General features: G+C 43.5%; 1 protein-coding gene across 3 annotated transcripts in view; it reads right to left on the bottom strand.

The window, feature by feature from the left end:
- Nucleotides 1–24030, bottom strand: part of sema6a (sema domain, transmembrane domain (TM), and cytoplasmic domain, (semaphorin) 6A) — a 106662-nt gene extending 82632 nt beyond the window's left edge. For 2 of the 3 annotated variants that reach the window (XM_076731472.1, XM_076731471.1), the window contains exon 1: nt 23608–24001. The gene's annotated coding sequence lies outside the window, so the exon portion shown is untranslated. Of the gene's footprint in view, nt 1–23607 lie in introns of all 3 variants that reach the window. The other variant, XM_076731473.1, reaches the window with a different exon arrangement.
- Nucleotides 24031–24742: the final 712 nt, after the last annotated feature.

The following is a 24742-nucleotide window of genomic DNA, read 5'->3' on the forward strand; positions in this document are numbered from 1 at the left end:
CTCTCTTTCTCTGACTATACAAACACACACACACACACACAATTCAGCTCCTACATAATGAGGCCATCATGATGAGGGCAACACAGAGTTAACAGACAGCCATTCATACATAGAGCCGTGGAGTCTCCTCTAGTCTATCTGGCACTAAACCCAGTGTGTGCATGCATGTGTGTATGCGTGTGTGTGTGTGTGTGTGTGTGCATGTGTGTGTGTGTGTGGCTGCCAGGCAGGGTGGGCCCCAGTGGAGAGGCCTGCATGGCATGACCTCAGCGAGAGACTTCCCTCCTCCAGGCCCTGACACCCACACACACGCACACTTTCTAACACACGCGCACACACTCGTGCACACACACACACACACGCAAACACACACACACACACACACACACACACACACACACACACACACACACACACAGTGTTTCCAGCGTTCCTGGCAGCGCCAGTCGAACCAGGCTGCTCTTCCAGATCTTTCAGTTACTGTTTCGAATTGTATTTGTATTTATTCCACAGGGAGCTGTAAGAAACACAATACAATTTCCAGTCATATCTCCTGAAGACATGATGTTTTAATGATGTTTCAGCTACAAACACTATCAGGACGTGTTTGACACATCATGAAAAATCTTGGACTTTCTACTTTTATTCTACTTCAGAAACAGGGTGGGGGATTTGCTCCAGCCACCAGCTAAATGCTGGTGAAATATGAAAGCAGCTGGTAGACAGAAAATAATGATTTACTATTGAGCAGCTGGTGAAATTGAACATTTATCTCTAAGTGGCTGGTAGATATCATGAAAAATGATACAAGAGCAGAAACACAAGCTATGCCAGTTTCACTCATATCATCATATCATTCATATCTTGGTAGGTCCACAGAAGCAAGAGAGCTGAGCTTTTGAGGATGCTGAGGATGGTCTGTCTGCTACACGGTCAATTAGGGGTCAAGTTCAAGCCAGTTTTGATCTAAGATGGAGCATGAGTAGCTGTTTTGTTATCTTTTGTCCTCCAGTACAAACTTTTATCTTTCATCTGTGTGCAGTTTGCCATGAGTACATGTTCCCTATGTATTATCTCTGCATCTTTCCTTACATACACAATGGATCATTTCCTCTGAGCTTGTGCTGAAGGCAAAATCCCAGATTTGCATAACTATTGCAGGAGACGTGCAGCACCGGTCTGTACATTGCTGCTGCATAATTTCATCTGCATTACAAAGCATCATCCAAAGAAACTAAATATTAGAACTCTGAAAACAAACTTACAGATTAAAATTGAATGAGGTGATTTCATATGCAATGGTGAAGAAACACTGACTTGGGAAGTAGGAGCCCAAAGTTTTATATTTGATGAAAGAGCCACTCAAAAAACACACTCTATGCACGATATCGACACAAAATGAGACCTGACTCGAGGATGAATGAGGTGATTTTGCATGCTTAGAAATGAAAACACACTGAGATGAGATGTTGGGTTGTCACGCTAACGAACAGAATGAATTATAGATACCCTGCATTACCCCACCCAACCTCTATCCCTCCCTCTGTTTCTCTCTTTGTCTGTCAAAATGTGATGAGCTAAGAAACTCAAGAAGCAGCTTTGGGTGTGAAACTGTATCCCTCTCTGGGGGTTTCTGCCATTTTGTTGAATTTGCATCTTAACAACCTGTCTGAGTAATTGAAAAAGTGGTGTCAGGGCCCAGAGTCTTGATCTCTGATATGGTAATTACCTTCCATTTATGCCAGAGACTTTCAAGGAGTCCAGAGATCCAGAGGCAGCAGCTGTCTTTGAGGAAAAAGTGTAATGGCCTGCATATGTCTCCGTCTTCTTGGGAGCTATCAAAACGCATTTGGCTGGGCATTTTCATCTGTGGTTGACATCACTGATTATAAGATCCAGTGAAGTTGTCTAATCTTTGAACAGCAGTGGCGGGAAGGCGGGGAAAAAGGAGTGATGGGGGTATGGGCGGAAGGATAGGGGCAGACCTTTCATGTGGTTTTACCCCACTCTAAAATGGGTTCCAGAAGCGAATGCGCTGCATACACACAGCGCTTAAGTGTAAGCTTTTGATGACATGCTACTGGTGTGGTGTGGTGTGTATGTGTGTGTCCTGGAAGATGCATGTGAGGACACACACACAGAGTCAGAACCATGTAATCCTTTGTTTCAAAAAACAAAGTCAAGTTAGGAGGTAAAAGTAGGAATGTGAGCTGAGAATAAAACAGGAACTTTAATGAAAAAACATAAAAGCGTGTAAATCAATACTTAGCTATATGTTCTTTAACACTACAAGCAATTAACTGTAACAAAGTGTTTGATACACCTAACACTCCCACAAAGTCTTTACTGTCCAACATGAACAAGTGTTTGATCTTTGCAGATATACCTGGAAACATGACAGCTGACGTACATAGGACTCTTGTCGAAACCAGGCAGCTTTTATCACTGGATTCAGCAGCATCTTTCATCCATAACTGTGGACACTGATGCTGCAAAATGTCAAAACAAATACCTCAGTAGGACAACTCCTACAAAGAGATGTGACAGATGAACTTGTTTGTCTTGGGTAATGTAAACACCTTATTCAGTATGTGTATGGATGTGTGTGTTTCTGTTGGCAAGTGTGCATGCATGTGTGCCAGAACCCTTCACACACCCTACTCATTGCTCACTCAACATTGCATGATTCTCAAAAAAGGCTGCCTCTTAACGGCAGGAGCAAGTGGTGCAATATGAGCTCAGTGGGCTTAAAGAAAAAATTCCTCCATCTGAAAATACTACTTGCACTTTTTCATTGTGTGCACACTTTAACTGCTACGTTGCATACGAGGTAACATTTTCTCTCAGTAATCATCGCCACAATCACTTGATTAGCTGAAGTCATTTGTCAATTATACTGCTCTCTTTGAGAGCCGGACCAGTCACTAATCATGGTTAAATGGAGAGGGAGAGATGGTGGAGAGAGGAGAGAATGAGAACGCGTTAAATGATCCATGACACAGTCGCAGCTCCCACTCCCTGATTTATCCTCTTTATGCCTTAAAGATAAACTATTAGCATTAGCTTCATCAGCTGCTTTTAACCGCATAAAATGCCTGAATCCAGATCGAATATTGGAGAGGGTGGATAGGCTAAAAGGCTCATAAAAACTGCTGGGAGAGAAATTATGAAATGACGCTTTTACTTTGAAAGAAAAAAAAATCTTTCTGATTGGAAGTGATGGTTTTCCCCTTTACTGCAGCCTTTACCTCTCGCATGATGTCACTATCAGAGCAATGGTGCTAATTACATACAGGACATTATCCCTTAGTATACATGTAAGTCTTCCTCTAAGCCCCAATCAATACAGAGTTTGTTAAAGAGCCACTAATGTCCATGGCTCCATGCTTTGCAGACACTAACGACCTCGCTCTGGATCCAGCTACGACAGCTGAAGACACCCAGCACACACTGCAATCAATACTTTTCTTATACCGCCTCAGTATTTTGCTCGCTGTCTGTCTCACCATCTGTCTCTCTATCTCTCATGCCTATCTTTCACTCTCCCTTCACCTCTGTCATCTAAGTTCTTATCTCCTCCCTCTCTGTTTCCAAGATGCAATCTCTCTCTGTCTCTTTTACCCCAAACACTTTCTATACCTCCTATCTGTCCATCTGTAGCTCTCAACCATTCCCTTCCTCTCTCTATTATTCATTCTGTCCATCTCAATCTCTTTCTCCATGCCTCCCTCTTTCTTTCTCTCTTCCACCCATCTTTCCCCCCTCCCTCTCTCTCTCTCTTTCTCTCTGCCCAGCCAACAGCTTCATTGTCCTTGGGTCGGGGTGAACAATGTCAGCCCACATGGGGCCCCAGTGCAGTCCCAGCCGAGAAGGCAGGGAGCACCAGAGAACACCCATAACTCAATGTTTCAACTGGGCTGTGGGATAAAGGGAAGCCTCACACATGGCTGACTATGTGGGTCAGCCTTGGATCATTTGTAGAGGAGGAGGCCAGCAACTGGCACCAGAATCCCCCACTGAGAGTGTGTATATATGTGTGTGTGCGTGTGTGTGTGTGTGAGAATGAGTGTGTCCCCTTGCAACCCAGTGGCGAGGCCCCCCTCCAGTCCATCCCAGCCAACTATTCTATGGGAAACCTGCTCCTCTCTCCATCCTTGCTGCTGCTTCCCTCTACCCCCATCCTCGATGCGACCGCACCCCGATGTCTTTGTGAGCGCCGGAGACAAAACAGGGGGCTCTTTGGGGCCACCAATTAGTCCTCCCCCATGGGGTGACATGGCCGATGAATAGAGGGACCCCCGAACCGTCCACGCATATAATCTCAGTCTTCCATGTGCAGGCTACACTGTCATAGCCACACAGATTCAACCTTGTTTTCAGAAAGGTCTCCTTCTTGATTTAAAGGCACGACCCGCTGGTCCAAAAAAAGCGAGCATCCGGATGTCAGTGAGTCACTTTGTCAGGAGAATAGGATGGAACTTGTTCTTCTCACTGTGTCCTCATCCTGGAAGGCATACAAGGATGGCTTTTGGAGAGGAAGGAGGGGGGTTCAGAGAAGGTGAATTTTTCCCATCAATCACCAAGTGACATAAACAACAATAGCAACTTGGAATCCATTACCAAAACAAACAAAGACATAGCAGGAGAGTCTGCAGCAGGAACCTCAGGGAGAGGGACAGGCTGTGTAAACTAAAGTGGTGATTGAGTAGGCGCAGGAGGAACTTTTGAATGAGCGACCCTGATTGCTGATGAACCAAAACACATGTCACAGTGACGAGATGTCTCAATAGTTGCATTATCACTCCAGTGAAACCCTCCCCCACTGCTTATTGGGGGGAAAAAAGGGGGCTTTGAAAGACATCCGATGACATTCAATAAAAGCATTTACAGAAAAGTCAAATTTCTCCCTGCCTGTAGTTTGAGTAAACGCTTTCATGAGTCAGAATTATCTTGACTCAGACTCAAGAGGATTTAATCTGAAATACTTAGCTTTCAACTATTATAACATTCAAACATCCCTTAAGTCTGTGTCTCTTTGAAAAACAGCTAAATTCTATTGACTTTTCATATGAGAGATTAAGCTGCACACAGACAGGCTGGCACTAACCCTCACTAAGCACACTAATACACACTCCAGATTTAACGTGCCATTTTCTCCTCTCACCTCTGCTACACTGACCATCAGCAGAGAGCTTAGGGAACATAACTTGAGAGAAGAGAGAAACACATAGAGAGAGACTGAGGCAGACACAGAGAGAGCTGAATGTGGGATATTTGTGGATGTCAGTTTTCTCCAGCAATCCTCTCTCCTGCTGGTCACCCTCCTCTCCAGTGTCACCAAGCTGAGTGCCGACAAGCCGGAACAGGTGAAACTTGCAAGGTGACCACTCGCCTGGTCAAATAGACATTTAAAATGATAGGAAATAGCCCACTGTGAGGTATTACTGTGAGGTAGAGAGAATTTCATCTGACGTAAAGTGTGTTTCCAGCTAACTGTTTTTATGTGCATTAACAAAAACAGAGTGAAAACAGCAGAAATTTGAGAAAAAAAAGTCTTCATGCTTCAATAAGGTGGAAAAGTTGAGGTATCAGTGAAAACAGAATGAGACAAGGTGGAATGAAAACCAACTCAGCGAATAAATCTTGAGGCCAAAGGAAAATTTCTGTTACTTTGTGACAGAAACTGAAGTTATTTCTAGTCTATTCTATTCGAACATAAATGCCACATTTCCACCATGTTTTCGACATGGTTTACCATTTGAGGTTTGACTGGAGCTCTTTCATCACGTCATCTCGTTGAGCCTTCTTCTTCTGCCTTCTTGATTCTCCTACTGTTTGTATAACAGTAGTAGATGGAAACACACAGTAATTCTCATTTTCTTTTCCCACTATTCTGAAAATGTGGTTGAAATTTGCACTACATCTGGACAGAAACCCGCCCCTGATGCCAAATCTCTACCACAACTTATGAAGTACAGTAATCAGTAATTTCACTGTTTATTTTCCCTAAAAACAGCTTCAAATTCCAAGCTCTGTTATCCAGCACAGAAAATGTGTGTAGTCACTCTTCAGTTAAATGATCCACTCCAAAAAGTCATTATATTAAAAAACAACCACCAGCTCCCCTCTGAACAGCAGCACCACAGCAAAACAGAAGCAGAAAAATATCTACTCTCAAAGAGAGGCGCATGGGCTCTTTGTTCATCATCATCAGCAGTAGTGCTCAGCCAGGCTATTTAATGCTTGGCTGGAGAGTCAGGCAGCATTTTATCTTTGTTTCAACTCACATACCTGAGGAATACTTTTCTATTCCCAAGCACTGCACAGGGCAAGGGTCTCGGGGTCTATGATTTCTAAACTACAGTTCATAGTCTCTGTGTACTGAACACTGAGCACAAACGTCTTTCAAGGGGCTCAGGGTGTTGTGATGTGAGGCTGATGGTGTCACTTAAAGCATTTTCAACTGATTTTCTTTCACGCTGATATTTTGTTTCCTCACAGTATAGCTGGTATGCCATCTGAAGGTGAAAGCTGCGGGGTAGAGATGCTTTGTGGGTTCGCACTGAGAGGAAGGGTGGAGGTGGGGTGCAGGAGGGCTGCTAGGCAATAGATCAATGACTCTGTGTTCCCACTGAGAGAGATAGGAAGTACAGGGCAAGCAGCAGCCGGCGCCTTAAAATAGCTCCACCGATTGCAGCTCAGCTTTAACCCAAATAATGGGGAGGCTGACCAAGGTCTGTGGAGGTCTCTACATTTTTGATTAGCTCATGACCTCCGGGTAGAGTGGAGACAGAACAGAGATTTCATACTGAGGAGACAGAAAAATGGGACAGAACTGGCTATCTAACTCGTTCTGTGTGTCTGTGGCCTTGAACTGGTGTTTTGGAGAACGTTTGAGGAAAAGATCAGGGTGTAACGTGACAATGCAGCCCACACACAACAAGTCTTTGTGTGAGAGTGAGTGTGTGTGTGTGTGTGTCTGTGTGTGTGTCTGTGTGTGTCTGTGTTTGTCTGCGTGTGGAGCTTCTGTGTCATCATCCATCACATCTGTCAGATTAAACCTACCTAGTAATGGCTTCAGGGGAATGTCAGACAGTCAAATACCCACCCACCCACACAGATAGACACGCACACACGCACACACACACACACACACACACACACACACAATATCTGTCCACTGTAAGCTTTGTGTTCTTTAGCAAAAGAAACAGCTTGACATTGAATATGAAAGCTTAGACAAATAAAGTATTATCAAAGCCTCCTCTTCCAAAGGGACTGGTGCTGCCGAGACTGAGTACACATTAAGATAAGATTAAACTTTAATGATCTTAGTGGGTGCATTACTGTATTAAGAGAAAAAAAACAAAAACAAAACAGGAATGACTCTTTCATCAAAAAAGAAGAGAAAAGTAGTTACCACATTGGATGAATCTTTTTCAGCCATCTCAGTGATGTGGATCTAAGGATGGCAATATCAGTCAGTTGGTCCACCACTTTTGTCCAAGTAGCTCAAAAAATTCCATACAGATATTCATGGGCCCCAGAAGAATAATCCCAATGATTTAGGTGATCCTCTGAGTTTTCTTTTAGTGTCAGAAGCAGGTTGACATTTGTGGTTTTGAGTGAAATGTTGAAAAGCATCACACTGACTGCCATACATAGTCATGTTCCTCACAGGATGAACTGTTTGGTAAGCCCATGATCTTTCACAAATTGGTCAAACATTTAATACATCCAAGCACTTGGTATACCTGCAAAGCTAAAGTCACTCCCATCAGCCTCAGTTTGTGCTAATTAGCAAATGCTAACAAGCTAAACAAAGATGAAAAACATGGTAAAGATTATACCTGCTGACCATCAGCATGTTAGCATTGTCATTCTGAGCATGTTAGCATGGTGACATTAGCATTTAGCTCAAAGAACTAGCCTCACAGAGCTGCTAGTGTGGCTCTTTCTGCAGTATCTGTTTCCATGATGGCACCTCATATGGAGACCATCACGTCCTGTACAGGTCCATGATCCCATGTAGGTGGAGAAACCCCAGTTTTGCAGAAACCTTTCAAATATGTTTTCCTGCAGAGCCAACATCTTTGTGATTGTTATTCTTAATGTAGCATAATGAGAAAAGACAAGACTCAGCTTTTTCCTGACCTAGAAAATGAAACAGCGAATCAGCATGCAATAAACAGAAAAAACATAAATGGACCCGTAAATAAAAATGAAGTAAATAATTAAAAAGATGATGATTCTGGACATGTTGGCTCATTAGTAGAATGGACTTCAGAGGAATCCATCTCACTGTGCTGTGCATTCACCAATAAGACTTTTCCTGTTGACTGAACAGATAAACAGATTCCAGCAGAGAGCTGCTTCTGCCATAATGAAGCGTCTTCTCTTTTCTTTCTTTCCCTCTGTCTCTATCAATTTCTGCTTTCGGTTTTTGCCCCCCACTGTTCTATCCGTTTCCCTCCCCCTCCCTCTTTCTCTCCCTCTACTCCTTTCTGCGCCGACCCTCCTCCTACCCTCCTTCCCCCGCCTTCGCTCGTCTTTCTCAGGGTCAATTAAGCTACAGTAACTAAACAGCAGTGCAGCCTGTCACATTCCATCCAGTCCCCCTCAATGAGTGACTACAACTTACACTAAAACAAACGGGCTCTGAAGGAACCCGCTCCAGCAGCCATTACCATATGAACAACTCACTTCCTAACGCACAATGAACTACCTTGACAGACCTTCTCTGGCCTCAGGCTGTCCTTCGTGGAACTGTGTTATTAATGGGGTATAAAGAAGGGTCTGTGAGCAGGTTGTCTGCCCTGTTTCGCCTCTACTGCTCTGGCCAGGTCCTCCTGGGTCTACTTTCCCAGCGCTGCAATATTTACTTCATAGGGGGTTGACAGAGCAGCAAAGACACTCGCTCGCACACCTAAGTACACACAAGCTCACAGCGGGGCGGGCAAAAGCACAGAGAAAATACATGAAACAAAAACTTTGATGTACACACACTCGCACATATGTTCACACGAAAACATGCACACACTTTCAACTACAAGGGCACCATACTGTGCACTTGAGAGGCCAACCTCCACCAAAGGCAGATCTATTTCTCTTCTCTCCTCATCCACCTCCTCCTCACAGAAACACTTCAAATCTTACACTATGTCAGCAGCTGAAATCTGTAAGAAGGGAGAGAACAGGCATTGCTTTTTCTATTCGAAAATCAGACATTTTCACGTAAATAAATGTTTGTTTTGCCACTATCGCTCCAATGCAACTCTGATTCAGACATGCTCAATTCAGGAGAGATTTTTTCCATTTGCTTTTCTAAAGACCAGGTGGAAGTTGGACTCTTTCTCTTCTCTTATCCACAGTAATTGATGTTGTTCTGACAACAGGTTTGTATAGGGTAAGAAAGAGCTGGGTAATTAGCATGAGTCAGTGTACAGTAGCTGGAGAGACGAGAACAAGGCTGACAGCGGGAGGAAAAAAATTCAAGCTAAAGGAATTGAATTAAATTGATGTGTCAATTTTTCATATAAATATGGCACGGTGATAACTACTCATTACCAAACGTGTCAATACATTTTCCTGTCTTGTCTTACCTGGTCAAACTATGTGTGCACAAGGGCAAACTGTAAACGTGAGTAATGTTTCCTGAGGTAACAAATATTTCTCACCCTGCAGCTTTTTCTCGTGACCTGATACTTCCCTCTGCCTGCCTTTACCTTAAAAGCTGGAAGAACAGGCCTGCTACACCTGCTACATTCAAAAGAACAGCAGTATCGACTGAAACAGAGTAAGAGGAAATATCATATGATTTGGTCGGGCACCCAACACGAGTTTGTTTCTCTTATCTATACATTTGATCTGTTTGGGAGAGGAAGTTTTCTTGAATGGCTCTTTGTGATTGACTACTATAGCTTACATCCTTGAGCTGCAGGGTGGGTGGGCAGAAACACGATCGGATAGGTTCGATTGAACACTCAACTCAACACTCAGTAGAATCATGTTCTTCTCTGTTTAAATATGAAAAATCAGATCTATAGTAGTTTCAGTCCAGGAAGCACAGAACACACCCTGCAATCAGGTCTACCTAATCTCACTGTGACATGTCTTTTTATCACATCATAAAGAGGGAGAAATGCTATATTCACCACACCGGCAAAATCTGTAATTGAGGAAAAAGTCATTCTGTCAGAAGCCTTAATGACTCAATGTTCTAACTTTGGCTTCACTTTGATGTTCAAATCCACAAACATATTGTAATGTAAAGAAATTGGAAACAACAGATGGTGTGACAAAGTGTTATATTACGCAGCAATATTGTGCCGTACCTTGTTTTAGTGCCCCCAGTGGAGTTGTAGGGAGTGATGGTGCCAAAAACCATCTTTTGTTTGTGTTTAGTGTGTGAGGTTTACTAGTCTCTCTGTGGCTGAATATATATCATGATATAGGACATTTTCTGGAAAGTAAAAAAAAACTATAATTGGTTTGTTTTGGCTCTTGCACACAACATTTAGAGATATGATAGAGCAAGCCACAACTAAATGTCTGCTAGTTGACAAATTTCCATCAGCTCACAGTATATTTTATCTACCACCCATACATTGCATTTGTGGCACTGTGTCCATACTGGGGTTGCAAAAAGCGATTATTTCCTTACAGATTAACCTGCAGATTATTTTCTCCATTACTCAATTCATCATTTTGTATCCTGAAAAATGCAGAGCTCAAGGTGACATATTTAGATCGCCTGGTTTATCAGACCAACAATCCAAAACCCAAAGAAATTCAGTTCACTATCATATATGGCAAAGAAAAGTAACATATTAATCGATTAATCCACTCACAGTTTCAGTTTAGTCCACACATCCTGGCTGAACTCCTTACACAATTTAATTGTGGTGTCCGGGAGGCATCTGACGCCAAGCAAACAAAGAAAACCTGAGTCAGAGAATCAGGCTTCTCACAGATCAGATCTTCATCTGACCACAAAGTCATCTGACTCCCAGCACATGTCCGACCCACCGACACTTGATACACAGAACCCAGCCCAAAACTCTGATAGCAGAAACCAGAGAGGTACATATATGCAACCCAGCCCATAGCATAGCGTGTCTTCAGCCAGAAGCTGTGTAGCTCTGAATGTGTTTTTGACATTGAGAGGCTGTCTATGATATATGATTGCTTGTGCGTGCATACATGCATGCTTGAATGTGTGTATATGCATATACGTACCTACGAATGCATGCATGTGTGTGTGCACACTTGACTTACTTACAGCTAACTGTCAGAGTGCCACAGAAGCTTATCTGAAGCATGTTATCTCTCACACATATTTGTTCATCATACTCCACCATAAAACCCCTCAGAGGAGGATAAAGTTCCGCCATCCGCCAGGTAATAAAATACACTATTTGTCCTCTTATACAAATGGCTGCAATACAGGTGCGCTCCTCCCTCTGTCCATTTGAGAGATAGCTATCAGTTAAAAGGGTAACCAAAGCCTCTTCACTTGCCGGGTCCCCCCCTTTTCTCTGCATTCAGCTCCTCATTACATCCCACTGTGAATAATATCCCCTTTTAGCTCTGTTTACTTGAGGCATATGGCAGGCCTACTGTAGTCAGCAAGCTGTTCCTATGACTAACCTTCCGTCATGGTTTTGTTACTGCACTCTTATGACCACATCATATGATGACGATATCCGAGCACATTTGAACCATGAGCTGAACTCATGATAAGTGTGGTTTCATCTAAAAGAGGAAGAAGAGGAAAGACACAAGGGGCAAAAACAGTATTAATGCTTCTATTGATCACAATCTCGCCATCCGCTCATACAGCCTCTTTAGATGTAATACAATGCATCCCAGGGAATGAATAACTATTGCTAACGGCTATAAAAAGCTCCTGAGAATCAGCTAACGTTCTAGCCACTCTAATCGATATCTCCCACAACCACAATCTTTATTTAATCTCAATATAGTGGCACAAAGAATTAAGGATGAAAAGCGGATGAGAAATTGCTCAGTCAGAACAGAACGGGAGACTTTGCTCCTTTTGGATTATCCTAAATTGACTGAAGCACTGCCACTACATCCTAGCACCTATCCAAAGTTTGCACACTATAACAGTATGTTAACTGGTTCAGACTGATTCATCCATGCTAAAAAATCCACTCTGTTGCTATCCGGTAAGGTGCTTTGGATAAAAATAGCGCCACTCTTCCTCTTGTTGTGTCAGACTGACTCCAGTCATTCGCAGAGGATTCCAAATAACAATCAATTAATTAAATGCATCTCCCCTGCGCTCACCCCTTCCATTCAGTTGATGCTGTAGTCACAGCCCAGGCAGTATTTACTATAGTAATTAGCCCAGTGTTACAAGCATGGAAATCCCCGTGATGAAGGAATAACTATCTGACTGCCTCCAGGGTGGGACAGGCAATGAGAGCACTCAAATAGAAAGTCACGCCTTGTTATGCAAGTGGTGGAGGTAAGTAATACAGCCTCCCAAGGTAATTGAGGCCATGTAGGTTGCTTCTTACAGACAATCACCCTCAACAAGACTGAGACGCAAGTGGAAATGGGAAAAACGGCTGAAACCTCGCAGTGGTTTGCTTCGTAATCAGCATATCTCATAGTGCAGAATAAAATATGAACTATTCAGATAACAAGAAGTGGGGATTTAGGAGTGGGTTACACTAAAGGTGAGTGAGTTGCCTCTGTGAAATTTAAATAACATGCTTGTAAATGGTGCTAAAATGGCTCCCACACTATTCTTAAGCAAGATTTGCTCATTCTTTCGTGAGTCTATAAGCACAGATGCGCTATATACAGTATATTGAACAAAGTTAGGGTCAACATGTACTACTAGAAGCACTTAAATTCACGGTAACCATTAAAATGCGGAATCCCAGTTATGTGCTGAACTCTACCATGGCACGTATTTCAAACCCACCTTTTAATCGCTCAGCTGTCACAGCTCGATTGGCTTTAGGTCTGGCTTTATTGAGCTGACGTGATTATGTTTGTTTGGTAACGCACACAAATGAACCACATCCTCATTCTTCACTGTGTTGTAATGACATCAAATATCTTTGTCCGAGTGCCCTGTGCTATCTGTGTCTGTTCATTTACCAAAGTCTGGGTCACCCGGAGTTAGACAGCTTGACTAACACAAGAGCACACACACACAAACACAGGCAAACACACTTGCATACACACACTAAGTCCTTCACCTGTTAATGTGTGAAACAAATGACTGCTGCAGCGGCGCCAGTGTGAACACACCACCATGTCCCATCTTATCGGCTGGCTGCATGAAAACCTGTTTGTTCTAGATAGTCTGCAACAATCAACCCGTCAGCTTGAGGGAATTCAGCTGGCCCTGGATGAGTGCACCTCACAGGACTGAACAGAGGGGCAAATCCACCGCATCACAGGGGAAGGATGAAGATCAATGGTACAGGCTGGATGACAACAATAGGCCTACACCACAGGACCAACTCAACGCTCCAAACTCCCAATCTTATCTAGGTCAGAGCTGCACCTCCAAAGACTCATCCCACCTCCTTTCCTTGCTGTCTGATTTCTTTGTTGTCATGTGATGTAACATACTGTAACTTTGCAGTGTAAAGTCAAGATGGAGAACAGGTAGCGGAGGCATGTGTTGAAAACACTCATGATAGTAACACTACTCTCTGAAATAACCGAGTCACTGAGGAGGCGCTGAAAAACAAGGCTCCAAAACTTAGAGAGTTTGTGGTTTTCTAATTCCCAATATAATCAACTGCAGAACACGAGTTTAAAAACAGCTGAAAACCTGGTTAAGAGCATTACATTCTCCTGATATGAATGTCTATTAAAAACAAAACACAAAAAAATCACTTAAAGAAAGAAGATTAGCTGTAAATAGAGCCATTCCTTCTTAGTAAGACTGAGCCATGGCATGTAAATGATTAACGGATAGCAGGTTTAGATAACCTCACCTGCTGTCCTGTGTTTCCTATCTAGTTACCAGGCTAGCATTACTAGACTAGCTAACATTACTAGATGCCATGCACCCAGTGTTAGCTCACATGTACTGTGACACAAATACACAGAGGAAGAAAGAAATACAGGGAGGAAGAAAGAAACTGAAGAGGGGGTGACTAATGAATTGGCTGTCTTGTGTTTTTCCTACCTGTCGAACAGCTGAGAGTGGCAATTGAAAGCCTTTATGCAAACAGGATTCATCAGCGAGAAAACACACACATTCTAATAATCGCTTCGCAAAACAGGAATAATTCTTCGTGATGATGTCTGACCAGTTTTGACTCATCAGACTCGCTTCAGAGGAGCTGGGCACATAGCCATGCATCCTCACACAGACTCTAAACCCAATTAAACAATCAAGGGTTCAATTGTTCTATAATGCCACAATCAATAAACAGAGGATTTCTTGGTTATTTGGATGAAACTAAACAGATTCCACAAGAAACAAAAACAGAGAGCTTGTCAGTGAAACAGATGAGACGGTCCCAGATTAGTTGAGGATGGGAGTAGATCAAAAGACACGGCGTTTCAGTATGCAGCTGCTGCACTGCCCAATCAAACCAAAGTACTCAGAGACCAAAATAGGCCTCATTGCAGTCTCTACACACACCAATTTATGCAAGAGTGCATACATACACAAACAAGACACTCAAATACATGCACATAGCCTCACACACCTTCACAAACCCAGAAGCAATCGCCTCCTGAATAATCCAGTAAGCACACAAATCAAAACCTTAACAGGTTTAGAAAAGCAAAGAAGCTTTTTAACAAATAACGCAAAAAGGCCCCCAGTAGACTGTGATGAATGAATCAAGCCAAGCATGCTGTGAACATTATCAGAGTGGGGGATGAATGAATACATTATCATGCAAGGCACAACTTGTCTTCTCCTGCCTCACAGCTTGTCTGTCTTCCTGCCTATCAACCTGCTTGCCTGATTACCTGCCCACATACAGAGCACCTTTTTTCCAGATTAAAGGGGCATGGATGGGGGCGAGGTGAAATATTATTTCTTTTCACAAGAATTCATTTTGAAAAGGAGATGTGTTGAGTTTCTTTACTCAGTGTGCCTCTAAACCTCACTGCCTGCCTCCCCTGCTAACAGTCCAGCCTCCTTCTATTACCCTCTCCCTGGCAGGCTGTCTCCCACTCTACCTGTGTACTTACTAAGCCCTGAATATCTGGCAATATCTTGGCTTTTTTGCCTCGAGGTAGATCGATACCACTCATACGTCTGCGTGGAAAATATGAAACTACAGCCGCTAGTTGGTTAGCTTAGCATGAAGACTAGAAAAGAAGGAAACAAGAAGCAAAAAAATCTGCTAAGTTAACACATTATATCCTGTTTGTTTAACCTGTACAAAAGCTTGAGACACCTTGTGTTTTTTTACGGGGTGTTATGTACAGGGTGCAGTAACTTCCTGAAGTCTGGCTAATTACTGAAAGCGTCAACACTGACTTGAAGTATGAGATGTTGAGAGCACAAGAGAGTGTTTCCCGAACCTTAACCAAGTGTTTCATTAGCCTAAACGATGTGGCGCCTGACCTCCATGTCAAAGTTCTGGGTTTTGCATGCCCAACCATTCACCTTGACCTCTTCACTTCTGCGTACTATAAGGATGTTACACTTTATGGATTGTAAACAAAAAAAAAACAAAAAAAAACATGACTGTAATTCAGCAATTTCATTTCTTCCACAAGGTATTTGGTATTTCATTGGAGATAGGGTTGCCTTTCTACCTGTCTGCCTGCCTGCTAGTCTACATTTGCCTATCAGGCTCCTTTCCTCCCAGTGCTGGCTCAGGCTGCTGTCACACCATACATTTAATCAGTTCAGCTATACCGAACAGTCTCCCTGTGCTCACTGAACTGTGTGCATGTATGTGTGTGTTTGTGTGATGTGAGTGGGCCTTTGTGAGGCCTCCACTCAGCAGAGTGATGATAAGTACTCCCAGCCCAGCGCTCCACATGAGCTGATGGACAGACAGGCCGAGAACACTGGGGGCCTTGTGGTTGGACGTGTGTGCATGCGTGCGTGTGTGTGTGTATACCTGTGTGTGTATTGTGGTGCAAAGAGGGAAAGGGGAAGACGGTGGCTGGGGACTGTGGGGTGTGTGTGCATGTGTGTGTGTGTGTGTGTGTGTGTGTGTGTGTGTGTGGTGTGTGAGCCTGCGTGTGTGTTTCTTTTTTTCACCAGCCACGCCACCAGACCATGCCACATGGCTGCAATTTGTTCATTAGCTATGTAATAAATGTACACACACACACAGAGGTAATATTGTTCCGAGTTCTGCCTGATTGGATTCTGAAATAGAGGACCCTCAGGGGAATCACTTGTAGTCTGCCAGCCACTGTGACCAGGAGAAGGCTGATTTCTTAACAAGGTTTGAGGCAAACTCTGACGAAGCACATGTAGTCTATATTTTTAAATTAGTCGTATATATTTGGAACACTGTGAATATAAACTAAAACATATTGGTTGTGTAAGAAATTAGCCGCTAATATCCACAACTTGGAAAATTGTTTTGAATGCTTTAATATGACTGAAAATAAAATCTTTCCTTATTATGTTTACGTGTGTTTACGTGTCAGAATAACTCCAGGTCATTGTAAAGATTAACCGGTTACCTGGAAATAATTCATACACATCCAGAGTCAATTACAAGCAATCTATCATCATCAGTGTGTCAGATGAGCTTGGGATGGTTGTTACAAATTACCTGCTGTCTAGGATATCATGCTTGTTTGAGCTGAGCCCGTCCCGCCAGGTTTAGGGCTAGCTAATAAATGTTTGCATGACAAGATAGAGAGCAATATTAGATTATGTGAAACTATATCCCTTGCTGTGGAGGCAATCCAGAAACATGGATAATAAACAGAATCTGTATAGCCTCCCTTGGACCGCACGTGGAAACCTGCAGTGGGGCTCTTGGAAGAAGAAGCTGCCTGTTCCACATTCAGCGAGGCTTATAGCCTCTGGGAGAGTATGACTGCTGCTCTGCCATGAGCATACAGATCACCTTACACACTGGCTTTCCTCCGCTTTGATGACTGATGCACACACACACACATGCACTTCTACACATGCTGCCATGCATGCCTGCTTCCACAGATACTCAGGAGCATTAACACGGCGGATTTGCACACACAGACACACACATACACCTTTACCTCATCCCCCACCTGGATTAATTCACCTGCTGCACCTGAGAATGTGCCCGCTATGATGTCACCTGCAATCCCATCACTTCAAAGGCACAAAGGCACCTCGGTGCCCTCAGCACAAAGAGCAAGAGCACCCTCTCACTTCCTCCTTTGTCCTTCTGTCCCCTAATGGTAATTCCCCTGCAGAAAGTCCATACACAGTGAAGGGAGAATTTCACAGTGTGCTCTACAATCAGGTATTCTTGGGTTTCTGCCCATTGGCACTCACTGTGCACCACTGCAACAATGACAAGCTTTCTTTATCCCTCTTCCCTCTTAGTGACATGAAAGAAACCACCCTGGTGCGCAAATTTGTGTGCACTTACATCTGTCTTTTTTGTGCGTATGAGCGAGTTCATCTGTGATTGTGTACACGCAATCCAGTCAAAGGTGGCTGTGTGTGCTGACAATCCCATGATTACAGTGCTGCTGGTTGCCTGCTCTCCAAAAGCTCCCACTGGAAATGTTCACAAGCAGGGTATGATGTGATGAGACAAGGCGATAATACAACCACCACATTAGTGCATGGTTATCCATTAAAAGACCCAAATGAGATTATGAGGTCATATGGGAGGTACAAAGCCTACAGCCAAAACAAGAACCCCTTCTCTCTGAAAGTAACAGTGCGTGTTCAGTATTCCCTCTGCAGAAAGAGGAACAAAGTCTAAATGTGGAGGAAGGTAGAGAGAAAGAAAACAGGGCAGGAAAAGGAAGGAAGAGAGAAAGACAGGCAGATAAATACAGAGAGACAGAGACAGAGAGACAAGGCAAGACAAGACAAGTATTCCCTGACTTGGAAATTTCCATAGTGGTCGATTTCTGTAGTAATCCATCATTGAATAACGCATGAATTCAGCATGATTTACCATCAAAACATCCAACTGAGCATGAAACAGGAGGCCCTGGCCCATCTTCCATCTCAGCTCAGTGGAACGCTTTCCTATTGTAAAGCAAGGTGAAATAACAGCTATTCAATGTACTGTAACACACTGGAGATGCACCAACCCCATGAGCATGCTATTTACAAGATGATGCCTACTGTGAAAATATTCTTCTGCTCTCTTTAGCAAGGCGAGCGTAGAGAGATGGAAAGAGTTTATGTGTGTGAGAGAGAGACTGACAAGATGCACGCACAGAAGGAGACAGAGGGTTCACTGCTGTGATAAAAATGGAATCCATTTTGGTTCTTGAAGCACACTCATCCACGGTGTGAGGACCTGCTTGGTGTGTTAGCCTGCCATTGCTCTTTCAATCACTTCCCCTCATTCCTCCTCTGCTCTGTTTCAATTGTTCCGCCTTCCCCTCGCTACACTGTTTATATAATTTCCGCCTTGCCTCCATAGTCACACCTCTTTCCATTCCTTTCCTTGGCTTTCCTCTCCTTCCCTTTCCTTTCCTTTCCTTTCCTTTCCTTTCCTTTCCTTTCCTTTCCTTTCTTCTCCTTTCCTTTCCTTTCCTCCTCTCTCCTCCTCCTCTTCCTCTCACTTCTCCTCTCTAGGCAGCCAGGCACCCCAACACTGTCTCAGGTCCTGAAACTATGGCAACGGAATGAGAGAGCAAGCGCTCTCTATGATTAATAGATGAGAGATGCAGTGCCAATCGCTAGGGCCTGGGGAGGAGGGACAGATGCACTCGAACAACGCCACACAAACATGCACGCATAGCACACACACTGAGTACACGCACTCAACGCCCCCCCCACCATTAGCCACCCTCCGTGTTTGGTGGTAATAGACACACAGAAAATGCAAAAGGGTCTGACTTACACACCGCACAGCAACACATAGGCACATGCGTTACAGGCAGAGTTGGGGCTAAAAGAGCGAACAAAGAGGCGGCAGAGATTTCCTGATGCTTAACATCTTCAGGACACACATCTTCCTTATTGGCTGCCAACAAGCAAACTAACCACAGAAATAACCACAGCCTCAGCAGCGGATGCGGCCCTAATGAGTCTTAACAGACTGTGGCTGTCTCCATGACTCACAGCTGGCTGCTCTCACCTGTAAAAGCACAACAGCAGGACCAGAATTAGGACATCATATTTTTACGCTGTGTACTACGATTTACATCATCTGATCTGGAGTACAGGACTTGGCTCCTTTCAAGGCCAGTCATTCATCCATCTCCCAGGCAATCACACAAAGCCCTGCTGCTTCTGGATTATCCCTGCAAATGCATTTCCTTTCCATTTGAATAATGACAGGCGACCAAACTCAGCTTTGACAAAGGAATTACTGCATGTTAATATCGCATGTACTGAGTATTTAAAACACAAAAACTTCCCCGGACAAAAACCTGATGTTATGCGCTGATTTTAAATGTTGTTGCCTTTTCATTTGGCACGCATGTGCTCAGGCTTGGCTCCTCAACAATCTTCTCCTAGATGGGCTGGCTATCACTTTCTAATTCACTTAATTTCTAACAACAAAGCTTTGCCAAGGATCAACAGCCAAAACACCAACAGACACTCCGCCAATTCCACCACTGACTTGCGGCGCCTGGCCCAAATAAGCTTTTTGCCGGGTCCTTCATGCCTCTGGCTTTCTTGGCACAGACAACACGCTCAATCAATTATGCTAATGTAACGAGTATGAGATGTGTTTAACACATGGACAGTTAACTCAATGGATGCACTGTAGAGTCATTAATAGGATGCTGGAAGGGTTAAGGCTAAGTGGGAGAAAGCACCCATATAGAACAACACAATGAAACTGGAACGCATTGCATCCATGCATGCGTCCGTGTGTGTGTGTGTGTGTGTGTGTGTGTGTGTGTGTGTGTGTGTGTGTGTGTTACTCATATTGTTGGGACATACATCTGTTTTCACAGTCACATTGTCGGGCCTCGCCTGCCTTATGGGCACAAAACACAGATCCCTATAAAGTAAATCATTCAATGTTAGGGTGAAGACTGGAGTTCAGGTTAGGATAAGGGTTCAGGTTAGGCAAGTCGCACTTATGGTTATGTTCAGGGTAAGCACCCAGGAAATAAATGTAAATCTATGTGATGTCTCCAAAAGTGATGGAAACACAACTGCGTGTGTGTGTGTGTAACAGACACAGAGAACATGAAACAACACGCTAAAGCAAGTGATTAGCGAGTGATTACATTTTCAATGAGCCATGCTGTGCATAGAGCACAGTGGACCATACTGCGTAGTGAGATATATTAGGTCTCTACAGTACACTGAGTATCATTTATCATCTCCTATAAACAGTAGGCGATGTGTTCCAAGTTAACAGGAAAGGATGGGGGTAGTGAGAAAATAAACTGCTGGCTCTTCAGAAATCAAATATATCAACAAAGCAGATACAATGAGATTTAAACACTGTTCTGCCATCTCCTCTCATCCTGTATAATATCACTCAGGGTGTTTTTTTTTTAGATAAAATGAAAGACATTTATAAAATACTGAGTTCAACTGCAGAGGGTCAGGGAAATCTGAACCAAAAAAATGTGAGAAGATGGAACGGCAGAAGGTTAAGTAAAATGTTTATACAGAGGGGGAGTTGTGTAATTTGTTAAAGCAGGTTAGAAAATCTTCCTGCTTCTTTTTTTTCACCTTCTGAATCACAACAGACTCACGCTGAATCTGACGAAAGAGCCAACTTGAGTGCAGCTAAAATCAGCGAATGTGCCGTGTAACATCTGTGATGGACAGTTGCATTAAAACACAAGCGCTTTGATTATGCTGACCTGTATTTCTGAAACAAAATGAGCCACAACGCATACGCAGGCTCATGATTATCCTCTTTTAATGTTCCGCTACAAGAGCAGGTTTGTCATTTAGCGTTCAGGCGGTGTAATTGAAGCAGCAGCAATTTAGAAAGACGTGGAATCTGGAAAATGGGTGAAGCATCAATAAATCACATCAAGATGAGTGAGAGGGGTTTGATGCTTTCTCTCACTCTAATTGTTTCCAAAAAAAAAAAAAAAACACCAACCCACACACGAAGGACTTGCATAAATAAAGCATGGCTTTTATAAAATATGCATAAATACACACACTATTGAATGCTGGGTGTTGACACTGACTGAATGAGGACCAATGGTTAACAGCGGCCGACCGGTCTCGCCGTTTATAATAGAAGGCCAATTCATCTGAAAGGGAGCAAAGCCATTTATCAATTATTCAAAGCTACTGTATTCATATGTCCTTAACTGGCAAAGGTAAATACTAACTCCCTCTCTCTCTCTCTGCCTCTCTCTTCCTCTCTCGCACACGTACACGCACACACATACAGTGTGACAAATCCACATCAGTCACACACAATGCCATCCCCATTGCTATTGTTAGGGGATCGGCAGATCAAACGCTCCACGGAGCATTGCTCCAAATACAAGCAACAACTCTGGTCGCTGTGCTCTATTCTGCCTCTCCAGGAAGAGAACAGGCAAACTGCTGTCACAAAGGTAATCATGCTGTAATTCATGTATCAGCCCCACAACATGTCATTGTATAATGTGTTAAAAGCAGGATTTGCACTCTGGTTTGTGGCGTTGTAGCCTTTATGAAGCAGTGTGGTGGGATCTACAGCCCGTGCAGCATCTCAAAACATGCCTCCAGGACATTCGCATGCCTTGAGGCTAATGTTGTAGGAGGAGCGGTGGTAAAATGTTAAAACATTCTGGTATTTCACACTCAAGATCTATGTGTTATCCCCAGCACAGTGCGTATACTAAGCATATAAAAAATAAAAAAAAACAGAAAGGCATAAAGTTACAGATGAAAAGACCTGCAACACACAGGAGTACCAAATATTTCCAGTGATTTCAGGAAAAACAGATGAAATACAACACCCTTTCCTCGCTGAGCTGGCATGAAATCTTTCAATCTCCTTTTCTTTTTTTTTCTTCTTTTTTTTGTGTAAAAGCTCATATGTTTCCAAAACACCATGTCCTGCTGCTGAAAATCAGCTGACAAGAGGCACATTTTGCTGGGGGCATTCAACACTCCTTAGATTCACCCGTTTATACCATCACCCTTGCGCACTTGATAATCTATAACCTACATTTAGAGTTGCTGAATCTTTTTTCCAGCTTTTCCCAGTGCCTCTCGGGGGATCCTTCATACTGGGAGAGGAGAGGAGAGGAGAGGAGAGGAGAGGAGAGGAGAGGAGAAGAAACCACTAGCAATGACTGGGTGTTGGCAGTCAGGCTGCTGGATGTGGTTTGCGAGGCCTCTATCTCTTCTCCCAGCTTGTTAAAGAAATAATATGCAGCAGCACTTCATTTAATGGCAAATCCACTTCTGAAGACCGGTGCAATTTTGTTTCCTGGTCAGAATTACAAACATTTGATTGATCTCTTGGACCACAGTAACAGTGACCACTCTGCCTCCTGGAATAAATTGACATCCCTGAACACACCCTGGCCAGTTTGTGTGTGTGTGTGTGTGTGTGTGTGTGTGTGTGTGTGTGTGTGTGTGTGTGTGTGTGTGTGTGTGTGAGTGAGTGTGTGAAACAGAGAGAGAAAAAAGTCTCAGCCTGCAGAGTAACTCACTTGAGAACAATAAAAATCTGCATGTAAAATAACTAATTAACTCACATCAAATCTCTGATTGAAATAAGAGTTGTACAGAAAGACTCAAAACAGAAAGGGAGATTGGAAACACAGGCTGCATCATTAGTCTACATGTAAATTGCTGCTCTAATTTCCAATCATGTGAAAATAAATGGCAAGTGAAAATCCCATCATGCACTGTAGTAACGGGGCAGGCGCTTAAGTGTTTGAGCGTTTTCATAACAAATCAAGCATGAATGTGTCATTAGGCTCATATAAATCGTGAAATGCTTCGTTTTTCTCGAAATCTACAGTCTATCGGAGGTCAGTGGCTGTAGTTCTGCAACATCTTTAGACAGTCAACGGGGTTAAAAAAGGCACAAAAAAGAAAAAAAAAAAACAAAAACGGAGCAGTCGGCCCAAGTCCTCCAAGTTTCACAAACAAATTTATTATCTGCCATACCCGGAATGACGCTGACATTGTTTTTTATTGTGTTAAGACTGTTTGATTCGCAATAGGTCCTCTGAGGCAAACACTTCTTCATTTGACATGGCTAAACAGCTATAGAGGGATTACGCACGGGAAATGGTCTGTTTATATCGGCAGAAGGTGTTTTTCTTGAAGGAGAGCGTCGCATTTCTCACTTGAGTTAAAAACAGGGCCTTTGCACATTTTTTAGAACTTTAAAAATGATATATAAATACGCGAAATCGCCCTAAGTTGATAAAGTAGTCCCGTGAAGCTTGTGCACTTGTCGCCCGGCAGCCTGGCTGCGCAGAAAGCGAGCCTCCGGGGCTGGAGAAAGACTGGTTTCAGGCTATAAGCGCACCTAAAGTTTGAAATAAACAAAGAAATCTTACCTTCAGCTCATGAATGGAAGTGCCTCGGAGTGGTTTCACAGCTCTGTCTTTTAGTAATCCATGAGATATGGCTGTCAAAGCAGTTCAGACGATGCTCGTTTCAGAACAACAATACGAGCGCTACTTTTCTCTTGCGCTTCTTTTTGTTACATGCCGCGCTGAAATCACACCTCTTCAAATGGGAATATCCATCGGAAATCCACACTGGAGAGATAAACCGACGTTTTGGCTTTTAAACTCCCCTCAGGTAAACTGAACGCATGCAGCCAACCCGGTGTCCCAGAACTAGCTACGGAGCTGAATGCAGTCCCTTCCACAAAAGCCGACGGTCATCCTATTTGGAGATGAAGCTTCTTACCAGACTGGAGCGCAGCGCAGCGAGCCCAGCTGTCACCCACCCGCTACACACACACACGCTCTCACACATATTTAGGGAGGAGCTACGTCTCTGGAACGGGAGGTATTGTGTCAATGGGTGCCAGTTATGGACAACTGTATTTCTATTTTTACGCAGCGGCATTTCATAAGAATGCGCGTTGGAGGAGAAAGCCCGAGCGCTGTTAATAGTTCGACACCGAAGGAAAATGAAAGGAAAATGTGAAGAGGTCAGTTGGAAATTCAAATAAGATTAATTGGCATTTTCTAGACACGCAGGTTGGTCTGCTGGCTCTGTGTCATGCAAACTGTCAATGGTCATTTTGAAGACACAATGAAGATGCAGGTCCTCCTTCATGCCGCCCGCATTGCTGCACTTTGTTCGTTTTTTTGTGCACAGCCGATGCGAATCGCTATGTCAACCGGTTCAAAGCCTCTCTTGTCTGTTGTCTGTGGTCTCTGAACCGCCCTTCCTTCCCTGGTGGTCCCTCCTGGTCCGGGGCTGGCGCGCGCGCGCGGGCGCACGCACACAGAAACACATGCTTCGCAGTTGTTGGGTCTTTACAAATGAGCCCTGATCTCATCTGAGGGGCCATCAGGTACAGACTGGAAACAACAGCAAAGTTCAGAAAGTTGTTGCTTAAATTTATGGTACATTTAGGGTACAATCTGATGTCAGGGATTCATGCCACACACACACACACACACACACACACACACACAAGTTGTGTTTTTATCACTTGTGGGGACATTACAGAAT

This window comes from Chaetodon auriga, chromosome 5 (genome assembly GCF_051107435.1).
Source record: "Chaetodon auriga isolate fChaAug3 chromosome 5, fChaAug3.hap1, whole genome shotgun sequence".
NCBI lineage: Eukaryota > Metazoa > Chordata > Actinopteri > Chaetodontiformes > Chaetodontidae > Chaetodon > Chaetodon auriga.